We start from the raw sequence: 16,053 nt of genomic DNA, 5'->3' as shown, positions 1-16,053 counted from the left end.
TAATCGTCTGAGAAATCTTGTGTCTGCAAACACGCAAAGCTCTGCTCTGGCATGGCTAAAAAAATATATAGTATGACACTGTTCCTATCACATAAAAAACACAAAAATGTGCCTTTTTCTAAGAGCTTGGGGGATTGAGAAAGAGAGGCAGTTACAGAGTTTTTACTCAGCATTTCTAAATTGATGTAGAATCCTGTTAGGGAAATTATTGACCTAGACTCCTAGATATGACGTACAGGACCAACCCTGACGTTTGTTTATCTCCTTTAAGGACATAGGCTGCTTGAGCCATAATGTTATTGTTCCCATTCTGTGACCGGTCAACACTAGGTCACAGATGGTCTGTTGTTGTGGGTGCACTGGGACACTTCCTTCTTTGTTGTTTGTGGACTCCAAGGTATGACATCTTCGAGGCCATAAGTGACGGACGCAAGTGACACAGTGTGCCCAACTGGTTAAACTATCTTATCAAAATATGTTGATTACTCTCTGTGAAACCAATTAAATGGGCTAACGAGAGAGAGGTTCTCCAGAATTGACGTGGCAACCACCCGTGCAGTCAGACCGTGACTGCTGTGACTTGTGATGTGAATTCTCCGGCCGTAACTCCAAATAAACCTCCAGTGTTTGACATCAAAGCTCCTGCTCTACGGTGTCTCCTTCCTGAGTCGGTGACTCCCACTGCATTGCTACACAGAAGTTTCCCTTACAATTTGGCGTTGTCGGCAGGATGCCAACAAATCTTCAGAGCTGGTAAGTGTGATTTTCAAATCTACATTTGGACATTGCTTACCAGAATCTGTGATTGACGGTATCCTAAAAAATTACCTGTGAAACTGAGCGGCTGCGTTTCGTTTTTGGTTGATGATAATTTGGGGATAGTAAACCCAGGGAATCAGTGCCTGGGGACTTTTGTCCTGGCTGATTTTCTCTGTGTATGCTGCTCGGGGCGTATGTGCCATACAAGCATGCACAGCTCATGTTCAGAAAACCTTAAAGAAAGGCATCAGTGAAGTGGAGCTTCTGTGTGAATTGAAAGCAATGTAAAAGATTTGTATTGGACAAATCGCCAAATTCTGTGGATTTTAGCGGCCAAACACAGCAGTTGAAAATAAGCAGCCGGAGATATCACTGCTATCGCCTCTGTAAACACGGCTCCAGCTGCAAGCTCGGGTGTGTGTGTAAAACCGCCCTGTGTTTGTGGGGCTGGAGCTGTGCAGCTGAGAGGGAGAAAGGCACAGCTTTTTTGTCTATAGCTTTAACTCACACCACCACCATCTCTGTTAAAAAACAAAAAACAGGGATGGTCTAAAAGCACTCGTTGTTGTGACCGTCTTCTACATTGCTGGCAAGGCCGGGGCAGCGCGAGATGCGTGCATCACCCGATGTGCCACGGTTCCCTATACATGGCTAGAGGAACTGGTGCCGGTCCGGGGTGCATACATAAAATTATAGGCTAATTGATCACAGGTGGGCAGTGGCAAGCAGAGTGTAGAACAAAACTGTGTTTCATCGTTGGAATGAACTCGATGGCAGGGGTATAGGCTGGTCGAGCAGGACTACAGTTAACTGGGCTGTTTTTGGAGATAAAGGGTAGCAAAAAAATTCTATGTTCTCCTGGTCGGGGGTTCATAGCGCCATTGATGGAATAGTGGTTGTTGCAAGAGGATAAGCTAGTTATCGCTTTTGGACGGTCTTCAGGCACGATCTTAGCACTTGTACAAGGGTGGAACGCGCGAGTCAAGGCGCCCCACTAGAGATAATTCCCTACCCCCTCTGAAAACCTCATAATTCGGACTAAATTGAGCTGGATGAGCTTTGCCGTCACGCTGGTGTTTATTTGGAGTTCATGTTTTGTTTGTCTGATTGTTTGTATGGGGGGTCTATATTGGTTTGTCCCGCCGTCTTGTGAATGTTTTGTAACAACTAATAATGAATCAGTCCATAGCCAGGGTAAAATGAACTAAACTTTAGTTATCTCACCAAAAGTAAATGACTTGAGAAAATGAAATAATATAAAGATGTAAAGCAAAATTCTGGTCGTATAAATGTGCTGCAAAATTTAAATAAATAGCAAAAGAGTGTTTATATGTCCTGCCTCTCAGTGTGCAGAGGAAAATGTAAACAAGAAGCACACTGTTCAGGGTGTGTGCTGTAGGTGTAAGAAGAAAAGAAGATTATATTGCTTTAAGAATCCATTCTTAAATGGTATTGCTGATATGTTAAGATATGTTTGTGACCTTGTATAAACCCTATGCCCCGTCCTGCGCCCCGAGACCCTCAGAGACCTGCCTAAGGAGATCAGGGTTGCAAAATCTGTTTTTGTAGGTCAATGTTGTATTATTTGTTTCATTAATTGTTGTTGAAACCTTTTGTGCTGTTGCTGCAAAATGGAAACTTTGTTGATTGTCTGTTCCAACTGGCCACTGGAATCAGATAATTAATACAAGTTGAAGTTCAATTACAGTTTTAAAAATAGTCTAACATTCTTTATTAAACTGCTTCAAATTATCTCTCGTATCAACCAATTCGTCTCCATAGACATTACTAAAATTAAAATAGTTGTTAAACTACTGACAAGTTTTCTGAAACCGAGCTTATGAACAACAGAGTAAAGGTCGCTGGTTAAGCCAGGATCAATATATTTGTTGAAGTTTTTATTGTGTGCATAATAAAATGTGTTAAATTAATTGAGCAATTCTTTAAAAAGTATAATGTTGCAATCTCTTTAAAATAAGTAATTACAGTTAAAAAATAGATGTTGTTTTCCAAGGGCCTCTTTTACAGGCCCACACTTTGAATCATAACATTTCCAAGTCCAACAGAGATCAGTATCACTTTGTGTTGCAAGCCAAATCCAGGGGTTCTACTCGAGCCCAATTTTAAATACCATAAAGAAAAGTATTGAACCCAGCTCGAGCTAAAGGTCAAATGTATTTAATTAATGTGCAAGTGTTTTGATTTATTTAAAGTGTTCCAGTCTAGCTTCCTTCGAGTTTAGTGTAAACAACATATTGGTTCTCATAACATTCTCACTGCTGTGCTGTCCCAAATGTTTTAAACCTTGGGCAGACAAGCACACACACACACACACACACACACACACACACACACACACACACACACACACACACACACACACACACACACACACACACACACACACACACACACACACACACACACACACACACACACACACACACACACACACACACACACACACACACACACACACACACACACACACACACACACACACACACACACACACACACACACACACACACTTTATCCAAATTGTAAATTGTTGCCTTCTTTAAAGTTATTAGTAATTCAAGATTAATTATTAAATTAAATGTGGTACATAACATAGAATAAATAAAATAACTTTGACTTGATCATTTTGTTCACAACATTAGACCTTGTCCTCTAATATCTACTAGAATAAGATAAGTGTGCATGTTTGGGTGTTTTGAAACACTCCTGTACCTAATCTTGTTATCCTTTTCATTACAGAGCTGGGAAAATGGTGTATTGCTTAGATTCTGATCCGTGCAAGTCCAATTTGGACTGACTTTAGTTCTAATGTTAATGTTAATTTGATTTCAACCCATAAGTAATTATTTAGATTAACTCAACATTTCACATGATGGATTAGTGTTCCACATTTTTTCCCCCACTCATTTATTGTGCAATTAAGCCAATGGTAAAGAGAGACATTGATGACCTTGTGTCCCTTTTGTTGGTACGTGGTTCCATTTTGTCTATGGCCTTGGACGGCTTCACTAAGGGTCACCCAGTTCTACCCTGCTACCGTCCGGCTGAGTGCAGTCACAGAGATGCTATGGCTGCTCTACATGAAATGACATTAATGGTCTGGTCCGAGAATGGACACCATTCCCTGCTCCCAGAGACAATGCTCTTCAAACTGAACATTACAGCCGTTGATACTGTCTCACGTGGGCCACTCCCCCACCAAGCCATGAACTGAAAGCTTGACATCTGCTTTGAACACCTGGAAGCCTCCCGGTCACACCAGCACCAAACCCTTGGGTCAGTCAGATGGGACTAACGGCTTAACTTAGGGCATTTGGTTCAGAAATATGACTCTCGTTACCGCAGAGTGGGTTGTTTTTAAGGCTATTCATACTGCTATGCAGAGGATACCTGTAAGTTGGGCTGTTAAAAGCTCCTACTATTTTTGAAATAGGCCTAATGTCAGGGGCCTCTTAGTTCTACATGTATTCACATTATATGGACAATGTTTCCACCTGGTAAAACTAAAGGCTGCACGGTAATCAGGCTACACTACGACCATTCTGTTCTGCTCTAACGATTCAATTGACAGATTCTACATCAAAACAATTAGCTTTTATTGTTTCCAATTATAACGTCATTTTAAGTGGAGGAATGCAAACCTGTTTTCAAATGTAAGGTTTTGAATTTGTTTGACATTTCTCGGTAGTGACACCATCAGACACCCAATATCATTTATGCTATGCCTTCAGTGATAACACAGATGTTAAGGGGGTTGAAGCTTTTCCTCCCAAATCAGATATGCTTTGTTTTTTCAACAAAGGTATACATTTCCTGCATAATATATGTTTCTCACAATTGTTTGTTTTTTTGCAAGCTGCACACAGGTGATACTGAGTCTTCTCGAGTAATAGATTATAAACTACACCATGCTTAAATAGTTATTATTTCATATGTGACATATGTAAGAAAAGGGAGGGAAGAGTCAATTATATTGAGTAGTTGACTTTGTATTGGAACATGTATTACTCAAACCTGTTTTATGGAAGAGAAAAAAAATAGATATATTTCTGATAAACTAATATTTTATCAAATGGTGAATTAATATAACATTTAGAATCATTGATAAGGGGTGATATCCACAGGGACTAGCTCACCTTTAAATTACAATAACATTTCTCTACTTTGGACTGATGAGTAAATGATTCTTGCATGTTAAATGACTAACACAAACCTTACATTTATGCATGTGCATGTGTCGGGAAGGCTCCCAAATAATTCTGAGGGGCCTATCCTATTTTTGTAATTAAAATGATAATGTGCTAATCCATTACTTTGAGGTGTCTGCACTCAGGAAAACATCCCTATCAAGTGTTAACCCAATAACTAGGACAGCTCTGAAGGCCAAGGGTCAGAGAGAGAGGGTCACACTCTCCGGCTTCAGAGGGCACCCCCAGCCACGGACAAGGAGGCACGAGGTCGATCGAGATGAGAGGATTCTAATCTTCAACTATCTGAGGAGATGGGATGCTTCTTCACCATTCTGCCTGGCGGGCTCAGGCAGACAACCCTGCGGGACGAGCGAGGACTTCAGAGGCTTCATACAAGATGTCTTCCTAACCTCTCCCATCACGGGGGGAGACCTGGATGCACCACTTGGAATACGCAGTTTTGTCTGGCACTACTCTCAAGCAGCAGAAGGCATGCAGGCGGAAGAGCCTCCGTTTCACTGGGGGGGTCAACTACAGTGCTCACTGAATGAGCCACACAAAAAAAGCAAAGCAATTGGGGGGTTTAAATATGGCGCTCTGATGAAGAAGAGTTTGAGCCAATCAGCACCTCAGTGCTAATCTACAGTATCAGGATGCCTTTTACACACACCACACACTCTTTGTCATAAAGAGAGGAGGAGAACGAGTCAGAAAGACTGAAAGACACGTTCTTCCAGCTCCCGTACAAAGATGAACTTTGAATTGATTTTATATCTTGGATGTTTACATATGTCCAATTAATGACTGTCTTTATATTTCCAATTACCAGACATGTGTTGAATAGTGTTGATTAATATATTTTTGCCGGATCAGATTGCACTTTCGCACTAAATAGAATTAATTAATTAATATTTTCAGATTGAATAATAAGATATTTATACTATTATCACAGATAATGTTAATATCCTTAATCGTCCAGCAATCAGGCTTAACAACACTACTCTTTAATGTATTATCCATGCACAGAAAGACCTACAATGATGTTTCAAGTACTGGATTAATTCAGTTTTGGCCCAAAACAAATATTTATAATATTTCATATAAACAATTATGTAGCATATTTGATCCTCAAATTAGAGAAATATTATTTAAAGAAATTGATATTCTATATTCAACATTAGATAAACACAGAATAATCCTTTCCAAGTACCATAAGTAGATGCTCAGGTAAGTATGGCTAATAGGAATAATTGATAGACTTAATTTGGTACAGATCAGTGGTAGCATTTACAAATGTAATAATTAAAGTTTTAAGAATGTTTAATCCTTCCTTTCCAGGTTTTTTACAAAAATCTTTGAATATTTGCCTAACTTTTCCTTTTCAGATTTTGAAGAATGTACTTGACTAAAATGAATGTATTGATTTGACTAAAGCGTATTTAAGTACATGTCAAAGTAATCCTAAAATTGAGGACACTGCACTTTTGCAGATTACAGATTGATCAAATCACCATTGTGAATTCTATACTCTAACTGTGAATTTTCAGCTGGATCTCTTACGATCCTAAGTTTTAAAATGCTTTTGACTAGTTATTGCCTTGAAGTTAATCTTTAAAGCGGCAAGCTAGTTTTTATTTTATAGTTTGATGAATGAAATTAACTAATGATAAATGATAAAATATATTAGTTTAAAACAAGTATTTTTGCTATTTATGCATCTGTGTTTTATGTGTGTTCATTATTGTGCCTTTGAAGAAAGATGATCAAACACTGATGAGAGATGATTTTTCCTATTATGATTGGCTGTCTCAATCATTGTGATTGAATGTTTCAATCTTATTCTACTTTGTGATGTAATTAATGTAAGGTGAGACCACACTCCGGAGACGCCTATTGATTTAAGTATTGACCAAAGTATTATTAGACTAATGTTTTTAGGTTATCATAAATGATAAAAAGAGAGGACTGTTAGGGAAATTATTGACCTAGACTCCTAGATATGACGTACAGGACCAACCCTGACGTTTGTTTATCTCCTTTAAGGACATAGGCTGCTTGAGCCATAATGTTATTGTTCCCATTCTGTGACCGGTCAACACTAGGTCACAGATGGTCTGTTGTTGTGGGTGCACTGGGACACTTCCTTCTTTGTTGTTTGTGGACTCCAAGGTATGACATCTTCGAGGCCATAAGTGACGGACGCAAGTGACTCAGTGTGCCCAACTGGTTAAACTATCTTATCAAAATATGTTGATTACTCTCTGTGAAACCAGTTAAATGGGCTAACGAGAGAGAGGTTCTCCAGAATTGACGTGGCAACCACCCGTGCAGTCAGACCGTGACTGCTGTGACTTGTGATGTGAATTCTCCGGCCGTAACTCCAAATAAACCTCCAGTATTTGACATCAAAGCTCCTGCTCTACGGTGTCTCCTTCCTGAGTCGGTGACTCCCACTGCATTGCTACACAGAAGTTTCCCTTACAAATCCCATTCTGTATAATTCAGTATGAGCCGGATCTTAATCCTTATGCTCACTGTTGTGCTTTGTTGGTTATGAATTACATTTCACGAAAGAAGGATACTTGCCTTTGAAAATGCAGATTGAGACAGTCTGTTGAGCAAACATTCAATACACTGCATAAAAAAACCATTTTCATTTCACACAATACCGAGGTGTAAAATGAAAATGTATATATTTTTAATACATTTACATTTTTCTACTCGGGATTGTGAGAAACAGCATTTCGACCTCCCTGTATCCCACAAACAGAAGAATTACAATAAAGTTGACTTTGATTTGGTTTTATACAAATAGAAAAGCTCAAATTCTCCAACATTAAAGGTGGGGTAGGTAAGTTTGAGAAACCGGCTCGAGAAACACTTTTTGTTATATTCCATGGAATGCTCTTAACATCCCGATAGCAATGAATATCTGAAGTGCTTTGACAAAAAATACATAAAAAAATGTCATCTGTGGAAGCCCTGGCACTGTAAAAAGCACGACCAATCATCTGAGCCGGCCCGGCTAAAGTAACTGGATGGCCTACCTGCCTGTCAGCCTTCCATCTGTGCACAAACTTATCTCGTGCCCTCATTGGTCATGTGCGCGTTCGTGTGTGTTGGAGGAGGGGCTCTGTAAGGAAGTGGCAGATTTTTTCCGGTTGTGTATTTTCAAATTCTAGCGCACTCGAGCTGGTTTCTCCAAAATTACCTACCCCACCTTTAAGTAGATTTAAACAAACGTGCAGTTTCATCTCATGTATTCCCCACATGTTATGAAATGACAAAAATAAAATGTCTGTGATTTGTCAGAGGAGTTAACCATACATTTTAAGAGACCAACAGGCCAACTGTATTTCCTACTTATCTTGTAATTGGTTAAAGCCCGCGTCACACTGTCCCGAAATTGACACCCGATGGACACACGAATATGGAATTGTGAATTTCGCACGAAGATGGCCCCGAACCACACACGAAGGCAACATTTACATTACATATAAGACATACAACGGAAATGAAAGTAACAAAAACAACTAAGTTAAAGTACTATGAAATACTGTACTGATATTTTCAGACTTTATTCTTTACTTTATCCGTCTTTATATATGTAGAAAATATTAAGTTTTCTCCGTAATGTTGTTTCCATAGCAACAACAACTTTCTGTCAACTCGCCTTCAAAATAATATATTATATCCTTTTCAGTTTCACAGAACACAAATTGGGTTATTTACATAATATGTTTACATTATTTTGTTGTGAAATAAAACAACCCGATGGACACACGATAAAAGAAATGTTCAAATTCGGGCATTCGTGAGGGCATCTTAAGCCATCGTATGACCGCCGGTGGAGTTTCTCAGGCTCCGGCAGCAACTTCGTGAGCAGTGGCAACATCTTTGGCATGCCAAAACAATTGCCGAAGGACCTTGCGAAGGTTCATTTTCGTGTTGAATTTGTGTGTCAATTTTGCCTTTCGTAAGGCCAGCGTGAGGGCATCTTGTTATCGTCGGTGCCATCAGGCATTCACCCCGATGGCACCGATGATAACACAAAGATGAGTGCCTTACGAAGTTGCCGCTCACTAAGTTGCTGCCGGAGCCGAGAAACTCCACTGGCGGTCATACGATGGCTTAAGATGCACTCACAAATGGCCCGTTGTTGTTACAATCAGAGCCGAATTTGAACATTTCCTTTATCGGGTGTCAATTTCGGGACAGTGTGACGCGGGCTTAACAAATGTTTCTGGACAGACTGTGCTGCTTGTGTTGAATCGGTTTCATCTGTGACACCTTTTCTCTGTTTTGCAAATAGTCCCTGTAATTGGTTAACACATTTTTGCAGAAAAGAGTGAGGACAGTGATGACATTAAAAGTTGTTTTTAGAGAGACTGCTCCACAGTATGTTGGTGTTTAATCATTTATTCTGTCATCCAGTGGCACTTGGCTGTTTGAGACTCTGCATTAAGGATTTGACAGACACAACTAAAAAGGGTAATGTGTGTTTACCTGTGGGGAATTTTCGGGTCAGTAACAGAGACATATTTAAAGAATTAAACTTTAAACCATGGCAATATCAGGCAGACATTAAAACCACATTCTCATTATTGAGGCACCACTCAGCTAATCCATTCATATTAAACTATCAAAATAAGAAGGGTGAAAACAAGTTCAAGGCCAAAAATAATGCATATCATACTACAATTATGGAGTCCTAGTGTTTGTTTTTCTGTTTGCGTGGGAATTTCCCCCCCCCATGCAATCTGTTCAAGATACAGTATCTACACAAGGATAACTGCCTAAAACAAAAACAGGAATTATTTTTGGGCCAAGAATGAATGCATGGCCTTGGCCGAGTGTGGCTTAACACAAAGAAGAGAGACTCTGAAAGCAGTACAGCACACAAGAGAGCCACATGTGACATGGTCTATTTTCCAGTGATGTTTTACTTTAAAATGTCAACAATTCTCACATTTTGGATGATAGTCAAACATTCTTTTAAATAAAACGTACAGATATCTTTGCAGGGGTTTTTAGGAAGGGATGGCCTTTTTATAGAATGTTATTAATGCTAACTTCGGATGAAAATTAACTGCATTATCAGTATTTAAACAAAAAATGTAAACTTAATATGTTGATATATTAGTGGATAACCTATAAGTGTATAACCAAGACCCTTGATTTCTTGTGTTTACATTAGGCGGATCCTTAATAGATAGGACACATAACTTTTGTTTAATTAAGTCATGCATGGGAGAGAGATTGGGTGAAATAGTTGGAATGGGAGATAACAAGATACACTTTGAAGGAGATAAACAGAGAGGGAGTAGAGAATGTGAATCTCCCAGGTTATGCCTTTTTAAAACTCTTAACGTAACTTGATTTGTGAGATTCCTGATTTAAAAGGTATTTATATTAAAGTCCATTAAAACAGTATCTGGACATGTTGATCCCTGAGTATGTAATACGTGACTGTGTTTCCATAAAACGCCTGACCTAAATTCTTGCAACTCTAAAAGGGAGTTTTGTTCATATCAATTGAGAGAAAAACATCAATTATTTTGACAGGATTTTGTCTAGTAAGATAACTTTATAAATCCTAAAGAAATATGCAAGCACTAAATAAGTAGGTGTAGTCAAGACGGCGTGTAGCCCAGTAAATATATAGAATAAATGAGAAGTGTATGCAGTCAATACATTTTGCCCCTGGAGGATCTATAAGTATCCCATTAGGACTTGTCCTGCTTCCTGCTTCACAGAGCAAAAGCCACACTATTGAGCAGATACTTCATCTATGATTCAGGATGACAATAATACATTATTTATATTTGCCACAGTTAAGTCTGGCTCTACTTTCACTCAGAGTTTCAATCAGACAGATAACACGATCAAACGTTACAAGTCGGTTTAAAGATGTGGATATTCTGTTGAGCAGCAAATATCAAGTTACTTACAATAAGAGTACACATGTTAATGGTATTATAGTTCACCAGAATTTCTCTGTATGCTCAATGAGATGAATCCATAATTCAATTGGGGATTAATGACTTTGTTGATACAGGGGTCAGAGGTGACTGTGGGTGAAGATCTGATCAAGGTGTTTACGATCTGAGTTATCTGCAATATAGCTTTTGCTCAGGTGTTATCTTCCAGTGTCATCACTTTCTTGTACACTTTATGGTATACCATGAAAGCCTTAAGGAAACAAAAAATCCCTAAATGAAATACACAAAGGTGTTTTAATTCTCCTAATGATCTCATTGGTTTCCATTCCCCATTCATCTATTGAACCTTCCATCTTTTGGTGCAAACCACAATTTGAATTGGTCTTCTCATGTGTAAATGTAATTGTTCATAATTTAAGCATTGGTGTGAATGGGTCTGACAAAGGAAGAGCTGGAAATCAACAATTGTAAATGTTTGAGTCAGGTTTCACATCCAGATGGATCAAACTGGTTTGTGTGTGGTTTCAGCAAATGCATTACAACCCGAGGACATGTAAGAAAACAGTCCTTTCCCCTTCAGATACCCGGTTCTTTACAAGTAGACAGACAAATAACAGTGCGCTTCCCACTACGGTACGAGAATGGAACATTTCAGCTCCTTGCATTGTTGTTCTGTGGCCATTGATCCTTCCCTCGTGTAAGTGCGATGTAAATGAATGATCTGTGAGCCAAAAGCCATGAAATGGAGCCAAGTTACCAGGAGCCCCACAGAGCTTTGATAAAAAGGAACAACTTTAATAGGCTTGTGTATTATGTTTGTGTGTGTGTTGGTGTTTTCTTGTGTTTATTATCCTGGCTCCTGCTGATCTCCTGACCCCAGATGGAGAGCAGTGAGTGAGCAGATTGTATTTCAATCAGGAGAGACTTAGTTGAAGTTGATAACATTTGTATTGCCGTGTGCGCAATAGTGTTTTTGGAGATTAGACCCCATCATACTGTGATGAATTAGGGGGAGGGGAAGCCGACTAAAAAGAGAAACCCCCCCGGGGTCTAGACACTGGTGGTGGTGAATACGAAGAGAAAATAAAATCTGGAGTGATGAGGGTTCTTCTGGGCTGTCCTGCCTTGGATCTGAACAGCTGGAGGTGAAGGAGGTGGAGGAGGGTTGCATCAATTCTCCTGAACGATGCTGACGGGGGAGAGAAGAGCGGATTTAAACGTTTTGCCTGGTGTGCTGATTGGCTGTGGGAAATGAGACGCAGCCGATGGGTTAGCTGGGGTGAGTTGCGCCTTTTGCTAATTGAGAAAGGGGGCGAGTGAGTGAGGGAGAATTGTGAATGAGAGCGTGGGAACCAGTCTTCCTGAAAGAATTTACGCTGAGCTTCATTTCCTGCTTGATTAAATATTAATAGATCGGTGTGCTTCTCTGCCACACTCTTTGCAGGGCAAAAATGAAAGACGGTACACCGCTCACCCCCACCCATCCTACCTTGGCTCTCTGCCCAACAACTGCTAATGTAGAATATGAGGCCTTGTGTCACGGCCAGTGTTGGGAAAGTTCACTTTCTACATGAACTAGTTCAGTTCACAGTTCACACATTTTAAAATGAACTAGTTCAGTTCATAATTCAAAATGTTGAACTAAAGTTCATGGTTTCAAAAATGAACTAATTTATAGTTCATAGTTCTTTTTTCAATACGTTGCTGCGAGCTATTATTTGTCTCCTGTACGATGTTAATGGGCCATTTCAATGTTTACAATATCCTCAGAGGGCCGTACAAGTTATTGACCTCTGCTTAAAAAAACTAAAATCACAGCCCATTCATTTCATGCTGTGCAAAGAAAAAGCAACCTCTTAATCCAGATATCTCACCATGACTCGCGCATGCATGCACGTGCACGGTGTGGCGTGACCACCAAAACAGAAAGATATGGACACAAGATGTGTGCAAATGTATTTAGTTTCCTATCCATGTGAACATGATTTAAGTGGGGGGGGGGGGCTAACCTCCTCTAGGGGGGTCCGGGGGGCATGCTCCCCTGGGAAGATTTGTTGCACTTTGAGAGCAACATTAGGAGATATATGGACACATCTCTCAACACCCAAACACAACTGTAAGCAGATTTTCTTTTAATTTATGGATATTTGACAAATCACTCCCCTTTCAAACTGTATTCTTCTTTATTAATAACTGTCATATAGTATTTTATACCTGTTTACTTTATTCTCTTATTTTTTTTATAACTATAATGATCCTATAAAGATGTGCCTTTACCTCACTGGTTGTAGACAAAGCTTCTTATATTCGTTAGCATAGCTAGCTAACCAGATGCTAATGATAACAACACAGTTATTGACTGTCTGATCAGTGTGACAGATGAGCAGATCGCCACTGGGCTTTCAACTAAAGACACAGACACGCAGAAACTGCGGCATGTGTATGGACTTATCGGTACTGCCATTTCTGAAGTGCTGAAGCGGCGTTCTGGTGCTCTCCGTCAGAACTGCACCCCTGTCAGTCGAGACATATACCACGTGATGACACGTTAGGCTCGTGTTGTGTTCAAGGACCCTGACCTTGGCCAGGAAAAACAGGCACTCGCTTGTTTAATTTTTTTGCGCTCTAGATTTCTTTCATTTTTTTATTTTTTGCGTGTGTTTATAAATTACCTCGAGGGCCGTACCAAATTGTCTCGCGGGCCGTATACGACCGGAGGCCGGAGGTTCCCCACCCCTGCCGTAGAGTCTCACTCTGAGCGAGTGCTGCTGCAGCTGCTCTCGGCTTCGTCCATACTAATTCATTCATTCATTCAATGCTCGCCGGTTCCGCGGTTCCACATTGTTTGTTGTGAGGAGTCTGATATATTTAGTATATTTATATTTTAGTGCGACAGCCAGGGGTGACAGGCGCGTACGCGTCACAGGCAGCTTGCTGTTGCCAGATTGGGTGGTTTTCCGCATTATTTTGAAGCCTAGTTTTAACTGGGTTTTCGGCTGAAAGGCATATGAAATCTGGCACACTTTTGAACGCCGTTATAATACAGTGCTGAGAATGAACGCACTTTTGAACGCCGTTATACAGCGCTGAGAATGAACGCGTTCTTAATTACGTTTATCTAGCGGAAATACAGTACGTTCAGTTCACGTTCGCCCAAAAATATGAACGCGTTCATGAACGATCGTTCATTGAACGCGTTCAGGTACATCACTGGTCACGGCACACATAAAGTGTAAGATCCGGGAGGAAAACTGAATTAGCAGAGTAACCTGAGCAGGTGGGAAGGAAGGGACTATGAATCTGCAGCCGTACAACAATCAGCCACATGATAGGTCCCCGATGGGATTGAGGATTACACACAAGGCCTGCAGGCTCCATGTTTTTTACGAGCAGAGCAGATATTATTTACATATAGTACTATTCTTAGAAGCTTAACAAACATAGCCTCTTGTTTTCAGTGCGAACAGTTTCGAATGAAATTGACAGCTTTGAGTGAGGATTGCTTTCAACTTCAGAAAAGTGGCCTGAACTTGCCTGTACATGTGACACAGGAACCTGTCCTGAACATCTGAATTCTACACTTACAGAATGTCCCTATACAATAATATAAGTGATGGCATAATGTGGTTTAACTTTTTCTGGCAAGATTTTTATAAAATAATAACAGAACATTTGAGGTATATTCAGGGCCGCCCCTCCCTACAGGCCAATCACGCAGGCTGCATGGGGCCCCGCCTTGCGCAGGGGGCCCCGCCCAGAGGGCCTCAGCTGCTGTGCGCAGTTCTGAGTTCTCAGCGCAGTTCTCCGCGCACCCCCCGCTGACACGCGAGAGGTGACAAGGGGAGCACGTCTGTAACCCGACACCGTTGCAATGAATCGACATCTGACCAATCACGGCTTTGATACGGCCACTAGTGCAGGAAAAGAGATGTCGGCGAAAAGACAGTTTCAGTCCGGTGCAAGCGAGAGGGGAAAAAAACAAAACATGAAGAAACTAGAGCATCACTCGAAGGTGGGTTATTGTATGAGTCAAATGTACAACTTGCGAATGTTGTATAAGTCAAATTGCCAATTGCCATATTAAAACATCAGCTGCAATTCACGACATGAAGAAGGCTGTCTCTGCTCCATATAGGCTAATGGAGATGCAGTTATTTCCAGCATTCTTTATTTACCATTCATTCAAGTATGTTATGCCTTTTATCTGCTAATGTACAGGAGGAAGATAAACTGTCTGTCTAGTTGGCTTACATAACAGTTCAAGTTTACAGCCTAAAAAACATGGAGCATTTGTTCCCCTTTTATTAATTTCTATGTCAATTTGCACATTTCATGGTGATGCTCAGCCTCTCCCCTTAACTCATAACAGTCATCATCATGTCAACCACAACACAGAGAAATACTGATAGAAATGTGTGTGTAGTTGTTGATACATTGCTGACAGAGGGAACTACATTTGAATACAGATTTAAGACATATCACTTTTTGAGCATGTCATAAGCATGTTTTGTCTTGACTATATTACAACTATATTATAATAAAATAATATAGTATTTATATTATTGAATTGATTATGATTATTATTATTAGTAGAAGTAGTTTATTTGCATTAATTATATTTTAATCTTTTTGAGGCTAGTATTTGACAGGAAACGCAGACGTATTCACCTGTAAACGCATACTGAACGACATATGTATGCACATTTACCATTTACCTCACTGTATACAAAAGTAACTGTGTTGATAATAATAATAAACAGGAATTATATTTGAAAAGTAGCCTACTTGGTTTTCAAAAAAATGTTGTTCCCACCTGTCTTACAATGTCGCTTGGGGCCCCAAGTTGGCCAGGGGTGGCCCTGGGTATATTTGTATTTTATCCCAAAAGAATATTGGTTAAAGATTCTCAAACAGTTTTCTCAGTTGAAATAATGTTTTAAACATCTATCATCTGGCATTAAAAGAGCTATATTTGAATAAGATAATCTTCATTAATCCCCATAGATTCAGGTGTTTGAGCAGCACAAAGACAGAAGGCAAATATTTTTGCTATAGTTAACCCTGACAGCGTTGAGTGATCCCTGTTACTTGTTACTTATGAATTAAAGTGTTAATTGTTTTCTGTATGGCTGTGTGTATAT

Source organism: Pseudochaenichthys georgianus, chromosome 17 (assembly GCF_902827115.2).
Source record: "Pseudochaenichthys georgianus chromosome 17, fPseGeo1.2, whole genome shotgun sequence".
NCBI classification, from domain to species: domain Eukaryota; kingdom Metazoa; phylum Chordata; class Actinopteri; order Perciformes; family Channichthyidae; genus Pseudochaenichthys; species Pseudochaenichthys georgianus.
This window is presented reverse-complemented; position numbering follows the sequence as displayed.